Below are 14,807 nucleotides of genomic sequence, written 5' to 3'. Positions count from 1 at the left end.
CCGGCGAGACATCCGGAACGAACTTGCCCGCAATCTTACGGATCTTCTTCCAGATCTGCGGCAGAGGAGTATCGGACGTAATGGTGGAAACATAAGATTTCCAACTCTTACGTTTAACTGTACGGATGGTTCTACGTGCCACCACACTTGCCATCCGAAATAGAATAAATGAATCAGCCGTCAGCCGGCGGCGGTGTTTTTTCCAGGCTGCACGCTTACAGTGGACAGCCCGAGCACAGTCCGCATTCCACCAGGGAACGCACTTTCCTGTGCCCCGGGAGGAAGAGCGAGGAATAGAGTGGAGGGCAGCGTTGAAGACAGTGTCATAAAAAAGGAGGGCACGAGGAAGAGGCAGAGAGGAGAGGTCAGAGAGAGTAGCACGGAGGGTGAATAGGCACCAGTCAGCCTTGGCAAACTACCACCTAGGGAAGGAGAGGGGAAGGAGGAAAGAGAAAAAGAAAACGAGAATGCTGTCACGGGAGAGACAAGACACGCTCGTCCTGGAGCGTGACTTGTCCTTTGAAGTGATCACTGTTATGGAGGTCATCAAGAACCTGCCATGTGAAATCTAAGTAAAGGGACGACGAGCAGAGAGAAAGATCAAGACAGGAAAGGGTGCGAGTTCGAGAGTCCACATGATTGGGCTCACCAGAATTCAGAAGAGATAGAGAAGAAGCGAGGACGAACGGTTCGAGAAGATGGCCTCGGGTGTTTGTCAGAACATCACCCCAGAGGGAATGTCGACAGTTGAAATCACCCAAAAGGTCACCGGCTCTGGCAAGGAGTCCAGGAGGTGCTTAAGATCAGGAAGGGAAAGCGGGACATTTGAGGGGAGATAAATGGAACAGACTGTATACCATATACCCACAAAAACACGGGCAGCAGAACAATGAATAGGTGATGGAAGAAGTAGGGGGACGAAGGGAATATCAGAACGAATTAAGAGAGCAGTAGAGTTACGGGCCCCAGCTCTTGCTGGGGGGAGAGAAAGAAAGGAATAACCACGAAAATGACCAGGACGAGCACCAAGCATTGGTTCCTGGAGACAAACACAAAGCGGTGAAAACTGTAATTAGAAGTTGGAGTTCATGGAAGTTGGCATAAAATCCACGAATATTCCACTGAAGAATAGATATTACCAAAGAGAAAGGACAGTAACAGAGAACAAGAAATAAAGGTATAGAAGAACACAGTTTATTAAAGAATCTCAGGATCAGGAGCAGGGTCGGCAAAATCAGGGTTAGGGGGCATGGGCAAACTAAGTAAGGATAGAGGGAAGGGAGCAAGAGGTGACGGGGTCCGGAGGGGGAGGAGGCAACTGAGAGGGGCAGGTAAAGACACCTGGAGGACGGGGGGCAGAAGGCAGGGAGTGCGCCTCAGCAAGGGCAGCAACCGAGAGGGAATCGGGGACGAAAGAAACCTCAATATCTGGGACAGGGGGTTCGACCCTCTGTCCCAGATACTGGGAGGGGATGTAGTGACAGAGTCAGAGGGAGGGGGTGAGGAAGAGACGAAGCCTACTTACCCGCTGGAGAGGAGCCAGGCTTACGTTTCTGACTCGAAGAGACAGGCGTTCCAGTAACAACGTACCGGGCGACAGACTCAATGGTCTCAGCAGGAGAAGAGGAGCGGTAGCGAATAACACGAAGATTGCTGGGAGGCTGATGGATATCAGCCTGGACAGACAGGTGGCGTGGAGGGTCAAAAGACTGGGGGAAGGGTCGGGAAGAAAGAGTGGGGGGAGATGGGGAAGAAGACAAAGGAGATTTGGTGGACTGGGTAGGAAAGGGGGAAACCCCAGATGGAGAACCAGGAGGGAGACCATCTGGGACAGGAGGCAAAGGAATAGGGGAGGTGGTGGGTGTGGTCGGGTTTATGGCCTGGAAACGGTTGTGAGACTGAGGAAGGTGGGAAGGACGAGGAGAGGTAGAACGCAACATGCGAGCGTAGGATACGCCCGCGAAAGGGGCGAGATGACTAACTTTGCGTCTCGCTTCAGGAAAAGACAGACGATCACGGTGCTTCAAGTTTGGGACGGCTTCTTCGAGTTTGTAGTGTACACACGAGCGTGAGAAGGTAGGGTGGGCCTCACCGCAATTGAGGCAGCGAGCCTGGTGAGAAGTGCACTCGGACTTAGAATGACTATCGTCTCCACACATGGGGCATAGCTACACAGTACTAGTGCATTTGAGGACACCGTGCCCGAACTTCCAACACTTATTGCAAAGTCTAGGAGAGGGAATGTACTCCTGAACGGAGCATCTGGCACCAGCAAGAATAATAGGGGGCAGAAGGGTCCTACTGTCAAAGGCGATTTTTACAATTCGAACGGGCTGACGGTGACGACCACGAGGGGGTCAAGTAAACGTGTCCACCTGGAAGACAGAATGGCCTTGGGCTTCGAGGATATTTTTAGTATCCTCATGGCAATCTTTGAGGTCCCGAACACCAATTGCAACATGGTGTGGGAGAAGAACAGTGCCAACACTGGCATTTAACCGAGCGTTTTTGGAGACCCGAACAGGGGTCTCTCCAATGCAGGACAAAGCGGCTAAGCGAGTAGCTGCATCCTGAGAAGGAGCAGCGACGACACGCGTACCGTAACTGGTGGAGTTAAAAGTAACAGAGGCATCTACCGAATCAACAAGGTGTTTATGGAGGGAGAAATCGTCAGAAGGAGTAGAATCCAGATGGTGGAGATCAAAGTATTTAGCCCACGTAGCGAGACCAAACAAGGCGTTGTAAGTAGTATTACGGAAAGGGATCGTGCGAGTGCGGCCGTGCCGGCAACGGCGTTGAGAACCCCCAGAGAGAGAGGGGGTAAAAGGCGCAGCAGTCACAATGAGAGGCGAAGCCATGCCAGGTGGTCACCACTGGGGGCTGGGGACTCGACCCTACTGCAGAGGAGGGAGGGGAGTAGTCAGGTCGTTGGGGCCCAATGCAGCAGGGGCTACAGGGCCTGGTCTTCCAACACAGTCCGACTCGGGGGCTTGGTCGCCCACCCCACGAGCCTGAGAATGTACAAGGGAAACATTATCAGCAATGAAAACTAGAGAAAACTTTCATTCACGAATGTGCCCCCACACCCACCATGGAGCCACAATTAGAGGCAGGACACCCAACAAGAAGCTATCACCGATCTTGCCGGGGGGCCCCTTAGGGATGCGTCGTGAGTATACGCCCCACAAACGCCACCTTAAGAACCGTGAGTCCGTCGAGAGCGGGTTCAGTGACGAAAGGAGGATTGACAATAAAATGGTACCCCTCGCTTGAGACGTTGGGTACTACAGTTCTACGGGTGCAAGAGTATGCCTCCTCAAACACCCGGGCATCAAAACAAAAGCAAGTCGAAAGAATAATCAAAACAGGCAAAAGGTCGGCAGGAAATGACAATTTGATAGAAGAGGGGGGAAAAAAAATGAAACACGAGGAAAATGAAAAGGGGTCAGGCAAAATTGGTAAAGGCAGCAGCAGGAACATAAGGCTGCAAAAGGACAGAGGACTGGTCCAAGGAGCATCACACTCCGGCAGCTGCCCACCAAGCCCCCTCACGGCGGCAACGAGCCAGACAGTGAGGGGGAATTCATAGGGAAGATCTTTGTCTTAAGTTTGGTGTTTACAGAATGCCTTCGAACAATTTGTCATTTGTTCATTATTACTCTGGGCACATATGATGCCATACAATAATTTTTTCTACAATGCATCAGTGAGCTCTTCATATTGTTGGTCCAGAGGTCTTCGATGGAAAGTGAAATTATCGATTCTATTGGATTCAAGGTTTGCTACCCATTAAGTTTTTTGAACGCTTGCCGTAGCAAAGCTCAAAATACATATTATAACAATCAGCACAGAAAATTATCCCAAAAAATCGTGCTATGCTTTACTTATTTTGGTTCAAAATCTTTATCAAGGCCTTGAAATTATTTGATGTACATCTAGTGTTTAATTATGAAAATACTATTGGAAAATGATTAGTTAAAAACAACCCTCACATTGATTCAAAATACCATATAAATATTGTTGTACAATCTATATGGGTTAAACACTCAAAGATTTAAACTTTCGAATTTCGCACGAAATATTCTGTAAGTGGCCAAATATCTAAGGCTGTCTTGATTCATTTGTCATCAAAGTGATTGTGACATATTCCTCAATCACAGATTATAAAAAACACTTGTAAACAAAAGTATTATTGAATCTGCTTTAATTGAAAACTATTTAAAACGTAAAGATCTTTTGTCCTTTGATCCCAGATCTGTTATATTTTTAAATGGTCGAACTGTAATGTTCAATACGTGGTAAATACCTCACTAGACATTAATCACCGTATTTGTGAGCACATAAGTACTTCTTACCACACTGGTCTGTCTCGTAGACAAGGTGCACCATTCTTGTATGCGAGATCTCAGCGAGGAAACAGTCCAACCTTTCCCTTCCCGAGATTTCGCTGTTCTGTTCGCTAGTTCGTCCCGACTGGAACTCGACATTTTTTAAAGTATCTTTCCGGCACTAGAACGAGACCCCGAGCTGAACGGTTCCGAGTCCTTGACTCCGTTGTTTACGCAACAAGTCAGCACGTCCTCTAAACATAGATCCAAAAGTGATTCCATCCACCCGCCAAACCCCCGGTTTATGAATCAAAAACGGTTTACATACACGACTCAAGTGTTGACATTCGAACACTTCCGGAACAAGCGCTTTACTGACGAATTTTGTTCGAACCACAAAGCTGTAAATGCTTCACCCACGTACTACAAATAATCAACAGAACCTAAACACCTAACCTAACCTATGATTATATATCCACAATATGCTAATAATATTAATTTATATTTGAGAAAAATCCTGTTTTGAATGAACAGCATGTACAAATTTATGAATGCGTCTGTGGGGTCGACCGCTGGATGTAATGAACTTGAGTCGAGGACAGTTGCCAAGTTGCCTTTCCACCACCGTCCATTGGATTGGTATGGGGTGCATAGTAATGAAATAGAATTATTTTATAATATGTCTAGTTTTTATATCTTTCTTGTATATATATTTGTACTGTATTTTGTAATATAACATTAGGATTTGGTCAGTCCTTTTTAACCATTTAAGTAGATTTAAATTTCAACTGTATACATTTTGAAGCTAATCCTGCGTTGTCTTTTTAACCATTAACGATGGAGATTATTTTAAATTAACTAAAGATGTACATCTTTTCCCTTATTTTACTTTTCTTAAGTATATATATATATTTATATACACTTTTGTACAGTCTCCCAAATTAAGGTAAAAAAAATTCAAACATCCATGTCATAGAATTTATTAACAATGTCACATTAACAGAAGTGTAAGAACAGCAAAGTTGTTCCTCTTAAATGATGCAGAAGTTTATTATGATGCATCATATTACACGAAGATTTTATAACAAGTCCTTCATGGTACCCTGTCACCAACGGCTCTGTGTTTGTGGTGGACACGTTGATGTTCCACTCCCCCCTTGCCCTTCATCCACAGTGGTAGTGGGCAGTGCCAGGGGGCACTGGTAGTGGGCACTGCCAGTGGCTACGATGGTAGTGGGGGTCAGCAAGAACATAATGGATATTTCCGTTATATATATTTATTAGAAGAGAGCTAATGCATGGATCATCCAGGGTGCCGATTACCTCATTTTCATATTTATTTTTTCTTATTTTGAGCAGAGGCATCGGGGATTGGATCAGGTGAGCGAGCAACGCGGGGACTGTGACGTGTTGCCCAACAATAAGCGTCGACTTTGGCAGTCCCCAAGATTGCGAACAGCACCGCCAAAACAGCCATCATCATCGCAAACTGCAAGAATAATTAGACATAAAAACCAGTCTATTATGTATCGAAAACACGCTAAAACTAAATAGTTTTGGAGACATGACGGCTTAGTGTACAGCGCTCTGTGTTCGTAATCCAAAGAGTCCAGGTTCGATCCCCGGCGGAGGCGGAAACACCCTGATGCCTCTGCTTACTTAGCAGTAAATAGGTCCCTGGAGTTCGACACCTGCTATGGGCTGCTTCCTTGAGATGTGTACTCACTTATTTGTACTCACCTATTTGTGCTTGCGGGGGTTGAGCTTTGGCTGTGTGTGTGTGTGTGTGTGTGTGTGTGTGTGTGTGTGTGTGTGTGTGTGTGTGTGTGTGGTGTGTGTGTGTGTATGTGTGTGTGTGTATTAACCTAGTTGTGCTTGCAGGGGTTGAGCTCTGCTCTTTCGGCCCGCCTTTCAACTGTCAATCAACTGTTTCTACTACTTTTTTCCTCCACACCGCACACACCAGGAAGCAGCCCGTGACAGCTGACTAACTCCCAGATACCTATTTACTGCTAGGTAACAGGGGCATAGAGTGAAAGAAACTCTGCCCATCGTTTCTCGCCGACGCCCGGGATCGAACCCGGGACCACATGATCACGTGAACAGCGTGCTGTTCACTCTGCCACCGGCTCCCCGTGAGTGTGTGTGTGTGAGAAAATTAGGATTAAGGACTTGCCCAAAACGCTTTGCGTGCTAGTGGCTGTACAGGAATGTAAGAACTCTTATTTATATATATATATATATATATATATATATATATATATATATATATATATATATATATTATATATATACATATATATACATATATATATATATATTATATATATATGTATATATATATAAATAAATGGGTGAATTTAGATTTTGTTTCTGCTGTTGGACAAAATGTCAGGAAACTGGCTTTCCTTGACAATATATACCTGTGTGTCACTCAAGAGTATCGTACATATATCCTTAACTGTTTTAGTTTTACCCTTCAACAATCTCAACAGATCTAGGAAACTAACCCCAGGGTGGAGTTTAATGCTAGAGGTTTACTCTCCCTATTTAACTTCATATATCATTAGTATGGCATCAACTTCATTTGAACTTCTGCAGGAACTAAAAAAAGTTCACGTTCAAATGCTTCATTTGGTGCGTGTTAAGCACTTAACTGCTTGTTGATAAATAACACGAGTTTAAACATTCTCATAAATTAGAGCGGGGTATCTAAAATTTGTTATATAACCAATAAACTAAAGTTCTGTGGATATTATTAAATTTAAACAAATGCATCAATTAAGCAGTCAGAGTGGTGAGGCTTAAGTAGGGTTGAGAAAGTTCTAAGCTGTGTTGTGTAGCGATCAACGTTTATAAAGTGCAGTCAATATAAACAGATAATACTTACGATCTTCATGTTGGTTGAGGAGTTGGTAATGACAAGAGAAGCTGTGAAGGAGTGTGTCTGGAACACGGAACCCCAGACTTTATATACTCCTGCCAAGTAATGTAATGCCAACACGAGCTACTAACTTTTAAGAAACTTTTATATTCACAGTTTCCTTTTTCGTAACATTTCAATAACACGTAATATTTCTTCACAATAAAACTGCAAACTGTTTTAACTGTTCGTCTGGACATGTAGTGTTCGAGTTTGGATAATTGGGTTAAAACGAAACTGCTTGTACAAGCTGTCAACAATTTTTTAATTTTCTTGTGTGCGAATACAAAAATGGGAATCGAGTTTTTCCTCCCCTTGGGAGACCTTGGGTGCACCAGAACAACACACACAGAAAAATGAGAGCAGTAATCAGAGGAAATGTATCGGACTGGAGAAATGTCAAGTGGAGTACCACAGGGTTCAGTTCTTGCACCAGTGATGCTTATTGTGTACATAAATGATCTACCAGTTGGTATACAGAATTACATGAACATGTTTGCTGATGGTAAAAAAAATAGGAAGGATAAGAAATTTAGATGATTGTCATGCCCTTCAAGAAGACCAGGACAAAATAAGTATATGGAGCACCACTTGGCAAATGGAATTTAATGTTAATAAATGCCATGTTAAGGAATGTGGAATAGGAATCATCCATAGGCATAATCAGAGAACACTGTATAAACATCAGAAGTCCGCGGTTGTTCAACGTCCTCCCGGCAAGCATAAGAAATATTGCCGGAACAACCGTGGACATTTTCAAGAGGAAACTAGATTTATTCCTCCAAGGAGTGCCGGACCAACCGGGCTGTGGTGGGTATGTGGGCCTGCGGGCCGCTCCAAGCAACAGCCTGGTGGACCAAACTCTCATAAGTCAAGCCTGGCCTCGGGCCGGGCTTGGGGAGTAGAAGAACTCCCAGAACCCCATCAACCAGGTATCAACCTGGAGAACATAGACCCCACACAACCTATACATTATGTGATAAATCTTTCAAGAATTCTGATAAAGAAAGAGATCTAGGGGTAGTTCTAGATAGAAAACTATCACCTGAGGACCACAAAGAATATTGTGCGAGGAGCCTATGCTACGCTTTCTAACTTCAGAATTGCTTTTAAATACATGGATGGCGATATACTAAAGAAATTGTTCATGACTTTTGTTAGGCCAAAGCTAGAATATGCAGCTGTTGTGTGGTTCCCATATCTTAAGAAGCACATCAACAAACTGGAAAAGGTGCAAAGACATGCTACTAAGTGGTTCCCAGAACTGAAGGGCAAGAGCTACAAGGAGAGGTTAGAGGCATTAAATATGCCAAAACTAGAAGACAGAAGAAAAAGAGGTGATATGATCACTACGTACAAAATAGTAACAGGAATTGATAAAATCGACAGGGAAGATTTCCCGAGACCTGGAACTTCAAGAACAAATAGAGTGGTAGACAGTTGGAACAAGTTAGGTTAGGAGGTGGTGGAGGCCAAGACCGTCAGTAGTTTCAAAGCGTTATATGACAAAGAGTGCTGGGAAGACGGGACACCACGAGCGTAGCTCTCATCCTGTAACTAAGGTAATAACACTTAGATAATTATACACACACACACACATACAGTAGCCTGATGGATAGCGCGCAGTACTCTTAATTCTGTGGCGCGGGTTCGATTCCCGCACCAGGCAGAAACAAATGGACAAAGTTTCTTTCACCCTGAATGCCCCTGTTACCTAGCAGTAAATAGGTACCTGGGAGTTAGTCAGCTGTCACGGGCTGCTTCTTTGTCACGGGCTGCTTCCTGTGGTGTGTGTGGTGAGGGAAAAAAAAGAAGTAAACAGTTGACAGTTGAGAGGCGGGCCGAAGGAGCAAAGCTAAACCCCCGCAAAACACAACTAGGTGAATACACACCAGTTGCTTGACATTTAAGAGGCGGGACCAAAGCTAAAGACCCTCAAGCACAATTAGGCGAGTACACACCGACTGGTCTAGGTGCTTGTACTGTTGAAGGGATGGGGGGGGGGGGAGGGTGTCAAGGACAAGGGAGAGAGGGGGGGTGTCTAAGGGAAGACAGGGGGTGGAACTTGGTGTTTACCAGTTCAAACCCAATTTTCTGCAGCAAAAGTCACTCAGATTGGTTTATAACCTGCAGGAAATATTATTAATAAGTTGCATCTAATTAAACTCAATTACAGAACCTGTTTTGCGATCAAGATCTAAAACTCCTAAATTCAGAGCACATATATATAGGGAGATTAGGACTCGCTTCCGACCACCAAAATCATCGTGTGGAGTAAGACTCTGGCCATACATACTGTATCATAAACACTAATGTTATTCCCATACACAAAACACAATATTCCTTACAAGGATGTCAATAGAGATATCTCTTAACATCCATATGGAAGATATTTTAGAGTCAGATCCCGAAACTGTTCAATAAAATGACAATATGCTGGAGCGAGATATGGCAGGAACTGAAAAATATAGCCAATGAATGGAAAGTGTACATTTAACACAGTTACAAAACACACTGTAAACATCAAAGGCCCACGACTCTTCAGTCTCCGGCCAATAAATATAAGTAATGTGTAAATAAGTAATGTAAATAAAGTGTCAATAGTAAGTAAAAAGCTGCACTTATTTCTTCCGTGGGAGCAGAGGAGCTCTAGATATTATCAACAGGTAACCGACAGGTAATACATTCAGTGCTAGCATAAAACTATTACTAGCAAAAAACTATTACTAATATGCTCATAATACAACCATTCACTCTGCTACCATACACACAGTACTACAATACACACAGTACTACCATACACACACTGCTATCATACACACAGCACTACCATACACACAGTACTACCATACACACGTTACCGTTCAGACAATGCTATTCATTTACAAACTGAGAGGACAAGACTGGCAAGCAAAATGTTACTCTGCAACCAGTAACATTCTGAACATCACCAACATTCACATGAACAACTTACTTTTCTTCGGCTTTATTAAACATTTTCAGCTTCACCAAACATTTTCAGCTGGTTTGAATGTTTGAAAATTCCTGGTTTGAATGAACAGCATGTACAAATTTATGAATGCGTTTGTGGGGTCGACTGGTGGATGTAATGGACTTGAGTCGAGGACAGTTGCCAAGTTGCCTTTCCACCACCGCCCATGGGATGGGTATGGGGTGCATAGTAAAGAAATTGACTTATTTTATAATAAGTCTAGTTTTAATATCTTTCTTGTATATATATTCGTTCTTTATTTTATAAAAGAATTTATTTTAGGATTTAGTCAGTTCATTTTTATTCATTTAATAATATTTAAATTTGAACTATGTACATTTTTTTAGCTAAAAATAAAAAGTAACGCAGGATTAATCACTATCGATGGGGAATATTTTAAATTAACTGAAGATGTATATCTTTCCACTTATTTTTCTTTTCCTAAAAACGTATTTATTTATACTTTTGTACATTCTCCCAAATTAAGGTAAAGAAAATTAAAACATCCATGTAATACACTTTATTAACAATGTCACATTAGCAGAAGTGTAAGAACAGCAAAGTTGTTCCTCTTAAATGATGCAAAAGTTTATTATGATGCATCATATTACACAAAGATTTTATAACAAGTCCTTCATGGTACCCTGTCACCAACGGCTCTGTGTTTGTGGTGGACACGTTGATGTTCCACTCCCCCCTTGCCCTTCATCCACGGAAGTGGGCACTGGTAGTGGGCACTGGTAGTGGGCACGGTGGTAGTGGGGGTCAGCAAGAACATAATGGATATTTCCGTTATATATATTTATAAATAGAGAGCTAATGCACGGATCATCCGGGATACCTGTTTTTGTTGTTATAGATTCAGCTACAAGTTCCAAGTAGCACGGGCTATTATGAGCCCGTTGTGGACTTACCTGGCACAGAAGCGGGGCTGTCTGTGTGGCTGGAACACGGAACCCCAGACTTTATATACTCCTGCCGGGTCAGGTGTTGCCAACACTCGCTACCGACTAGTAGGAAAATTTTATATACGCAGTTTCCTATTTCGTAACATTTCAATAAAACGTAATATTTCTTCACAATAAGACTGCAAAATGTTTTAACTGTTCGTCTCGACATGTAGTGTTCGTGTTTGGATAATTGGTCAAAACGAAACCGCTTGTACAATCTATCTACAATTTTTAAAATTTTCTTGTCTGCGAATACAAAATTGGGAATAGAGTTTTTCCTGCCCTTGGACGACCTTGGGTTCACCAGAAGAACACACACACACACACACACCAGTTGATTGACATTTGAGAGGCGGGACTAAAGCTCAACACCCGCAAGCACAATTAGGTGAGTACACCCCGACTGGTTTGGGTGCTTGTGATGAAGGGGGGGGAGGGTGTCAAAAAGGAGGGGGACAAGGGGGGGTGTTTAAGGGGAGAGAGGGGGGGACAAGGGGGGTGTCTAATGGGAGAGGGGGATGAAGCTCCGTGTTTACCAGTTCAAACCCAATTTTCTGCAGCAAAGGTCACTCAGATTGGTTTATAACCTGCAGGAAATATTATAAAGTTGCATCTAATTGAACTATTTGTTGACGTCCGAGGTCCTTATGCTGACGTCAATAGTCATGCTGATCTAGAAGAGAGATTCGGCTCCAGTCTTGGTACGAGACATTAGTATGAGTAATCTCACATTTTTTTGAGACGTCGCAGCTAGAGCGCATGGCTCCCAAGATGTCACTTCAATGATAATATATTCTAAGAAGTAATGGCGCACGTAAGAACTTTTTGAATTTCAGTTTATCTGCCATTAAAGTTTAGGTGACATTACAATTATCTCTGAGCTTCTAGACACGTAGCTACGGCCGGATAAGTCTCTCTGATTGGTGGAAGTTTGAATCCCTGTTGTCTTATCAGTTCACCCTTGTTCATCCAAGGTTTGCTACCCAATAAGTTTTTGTACGCTTGTCGTGGCAAAACAACACATAAAACCCAGCACAGAAAATTATCTAAAAAAAATCGTGTTATGCTTTATTTATTTGGGTTCAAAAACATTGTCAAGGCCTAGAAATTATTTGATGTACATGTAGTGTTTAATTATGAAAAATCCACTGGAAAATTATTAATTAGAAAAAACTCGTCGCATTGATTCAAAATATTATGAAAATACCGCTGTATATTCTATATAGGTTAAACACTCATATAAACTTTCATATTTCCCACCAAATATTCTGTAAGTTGCCAAATATCTAAAGCTGTCTTGATTCATTTGTCATCAAAGTGAGTGACATTTCTCAACCACAGATTGTAAAAAACACTTGTAAACAAAAGTATTATTGAATCTGCTTTAATTGAAAACTATTTAAAACGCAAAGATCTTTTGTGCTTTGATCCCAGATCTGTTATATTTTTAAATGATCGAACTGTAATGTTCAATATGTGATAAATACCTCACTAGACATTAAATACCTTATTTGTGAGCACATAAGTATTTCTTACCACACTGGTCTGCCTCGTAGACAAGGTGCACCATTCTTGTATGCGAGATCTCAGCGAGGAAACAGTCCAACCTTTCCCTTCCCGAGATTTCGCTGCTCTGTTCGCTAGTTCGTCTCGACTGGAACTCGACATTTTTTAAAGTATCTTTCTGGCACTAGAACGAGACCCCGAGCTGAACGGTTCCAAGTCCTCGATTCCGTTGTTTACATCATAAATCAGCCCGTCCTACAAAGACCCAAAAGTGATTCCATCCACCCGCCAAACCCGCTCTTTATGAATCAAAAAGGTTTACACACAACTCAACTGATTTCGTTCGAACACTTCCGGAACAAGTGCTTCGCTGCAGCCCGTCCTCCAAACAAAGATCCAAAAGTGATTCCATGCACCCGCCAAACCCCCTGTTTATAAATGAAAAACGGTTTACACACGACTCTCAACTGCTGACGTTCGAACATATCCGGAACAAGTGCTTCACTGACGAATTTTGTTCGAACCACAACGCTGTAAATGCTTCACCCACGTACTACAAATACAAATAATCGCCAACAGAACCTAAACACCTGACCTAACCTAATCTATGCCTATTTATACACAATATGCTAATATATTATAATATTAATTTATAATTGAGAAAATTCCCGTTTTGAATGAACAGCATGTTAAAATTTATGAATGCGTCTGTGGGGTTGACTGCTGGATGTAATGGATTTGAGTCGAGGATGGGTTGTTCGCTGACGAATTTTGTTCAAACCACGACGCTATAAACGCTTCACCCAAGTAATACAAATAATTGCCAACAGAATGTAAACACCTAACCTATATATGCATAATTATTTTATAATATTAATTTATATTTAAAAAAATCCCGTTTTGAATGAATAGCATGTAAAACAAATTATGAATGCGACTGTGGGTTCGACCGCTTGATGGAATGGACTTTAGTCGAGGACGGGTTGCTCTGTAAGCCTTCCCCCCCCCCCCCATGGGATGGGGTGCATAATAAAGAAATTTAATTCTGTTATAATATGTCTAGTTTTTATATGTTTCACACACACTTTATATAATATATATATATATAATCTGTCTTTTTTTTATAAAATAATTTAAGATTATACTTAGTCCTTTTTATTTATTTAACGAGATTTAAATGTGAACTATATACATTTTATACCTAATCCTACATTGCTTTTTTTCTACTAACGATGGGATTATTTTAAATTAACTGAAGATGTATATCTTTTCACTTATTTTACTTTTTCTAAGAATGTATATATTTATTTACACTTTTGTACATTCTCCCAAATTAAGGTAAAGAAAATTAAAACATACATGCAATACGATTTATTAACAATGTCACATTAGAAGAAGTGTAAGAACAGCAAAGTTGTTCCTCTTAAACGATGCAAAAGTTTATTGTGATGCATCATATTACACGAAGATTTTATAACAAGTCCTTCATGGTACCCTGTCACCAACGGCTCTGTGTTTGTGGTGGACACGTTGATGTTCCACTCCCCCCTTGCCCTTCATCCACGGCAGTGGGTACTGGTAGTGGGCACCGGTGGTGGGCACGATGGAAGTGGGCACGGTGGTAGTGGGCACGGTGGTAGTGGGCACGGTGGTAGTGGGCACTGCCAGTGGCTACGATGGTAGTGGGGGTCAGCAGGAATATAATGGATATTTCCGTTATATATATTTATTAGAAGAGAGCTAATGCATGGATCATCCGGGGTACCTATTACCACATTTTCTTATTTATTTTTTCTTATTTTGAGCAGAGGCATCGGGGATTGGATCGGGTGAGCGAGCAGCGCGGGCACTGTGACGTGAGAACGTACAATATTGAGATTTCACGCCATTGGCAGTCCCCAAGACTGCGAACAGCACCGCCAGAACAGCCATCAGCATCGCAAACTGCAAGAATAATTAGACATCAAAATCAGTTCATTATGTATAGCAAACACGCTAAAACTAAATAGTTTTGAGGGCTGACGCTGAGTGGACAGCGCTCAGGGTTCGTAGTCCTAAGGGTCCGGGTTTGATCCCCGGCGGAAACAAATGAGTAGAGTTTGTCACCC

General features: G+C 42.4%; 1 long non-coding RNA gene across 6 annotated transcripts in view; it reads right to left on the bottom strand.

The window, feature by feature from the left end:
• The window catches only part of LOC123771888 (uncharacterized), a 41,829-nt gene that overhangs the window by 11,347 nt on the left and 15,675 nt on the right, over nt 1-14,807 (bottom strand). For 5 of the 6 annotated variants that reach the window (XR_011230844.1, XR_011230845.1, XR_011230840.1 and 2 more), the window contains exon 3: nt 12,730-14,643. This is a non-coding gene — a long non-coding RNA (uncharacterized lncRNA). Of the gene's footprint in view, nt 1-5,292; nt 5,818-12,729; nt 14,644-14,807 lie in introns of those variants that run through there. The other variant, XR_011230841.1, reaches the window with a different exon arrangement.

The sequence above is a fragment of the Procambarus clarkii genome, chromosome 38 (genome assembly GCF_040958095.1).
Source record: "Procambarus clarkii isolate CNS0578487 chromosome 38, FALCON_Pclarkii_2.0, whole genome shotgun sequence".
NCBI lineage: Eukaryota > Metazoa > Arthropoda > Malacostraca > Decapoda > Cambaridae > Procambarus > Procambarus clarkii.
Note: the sequence above shows the minus strand (reverse complement) of the source record. Positions and strands in the feature narration are given on the sequence as shown.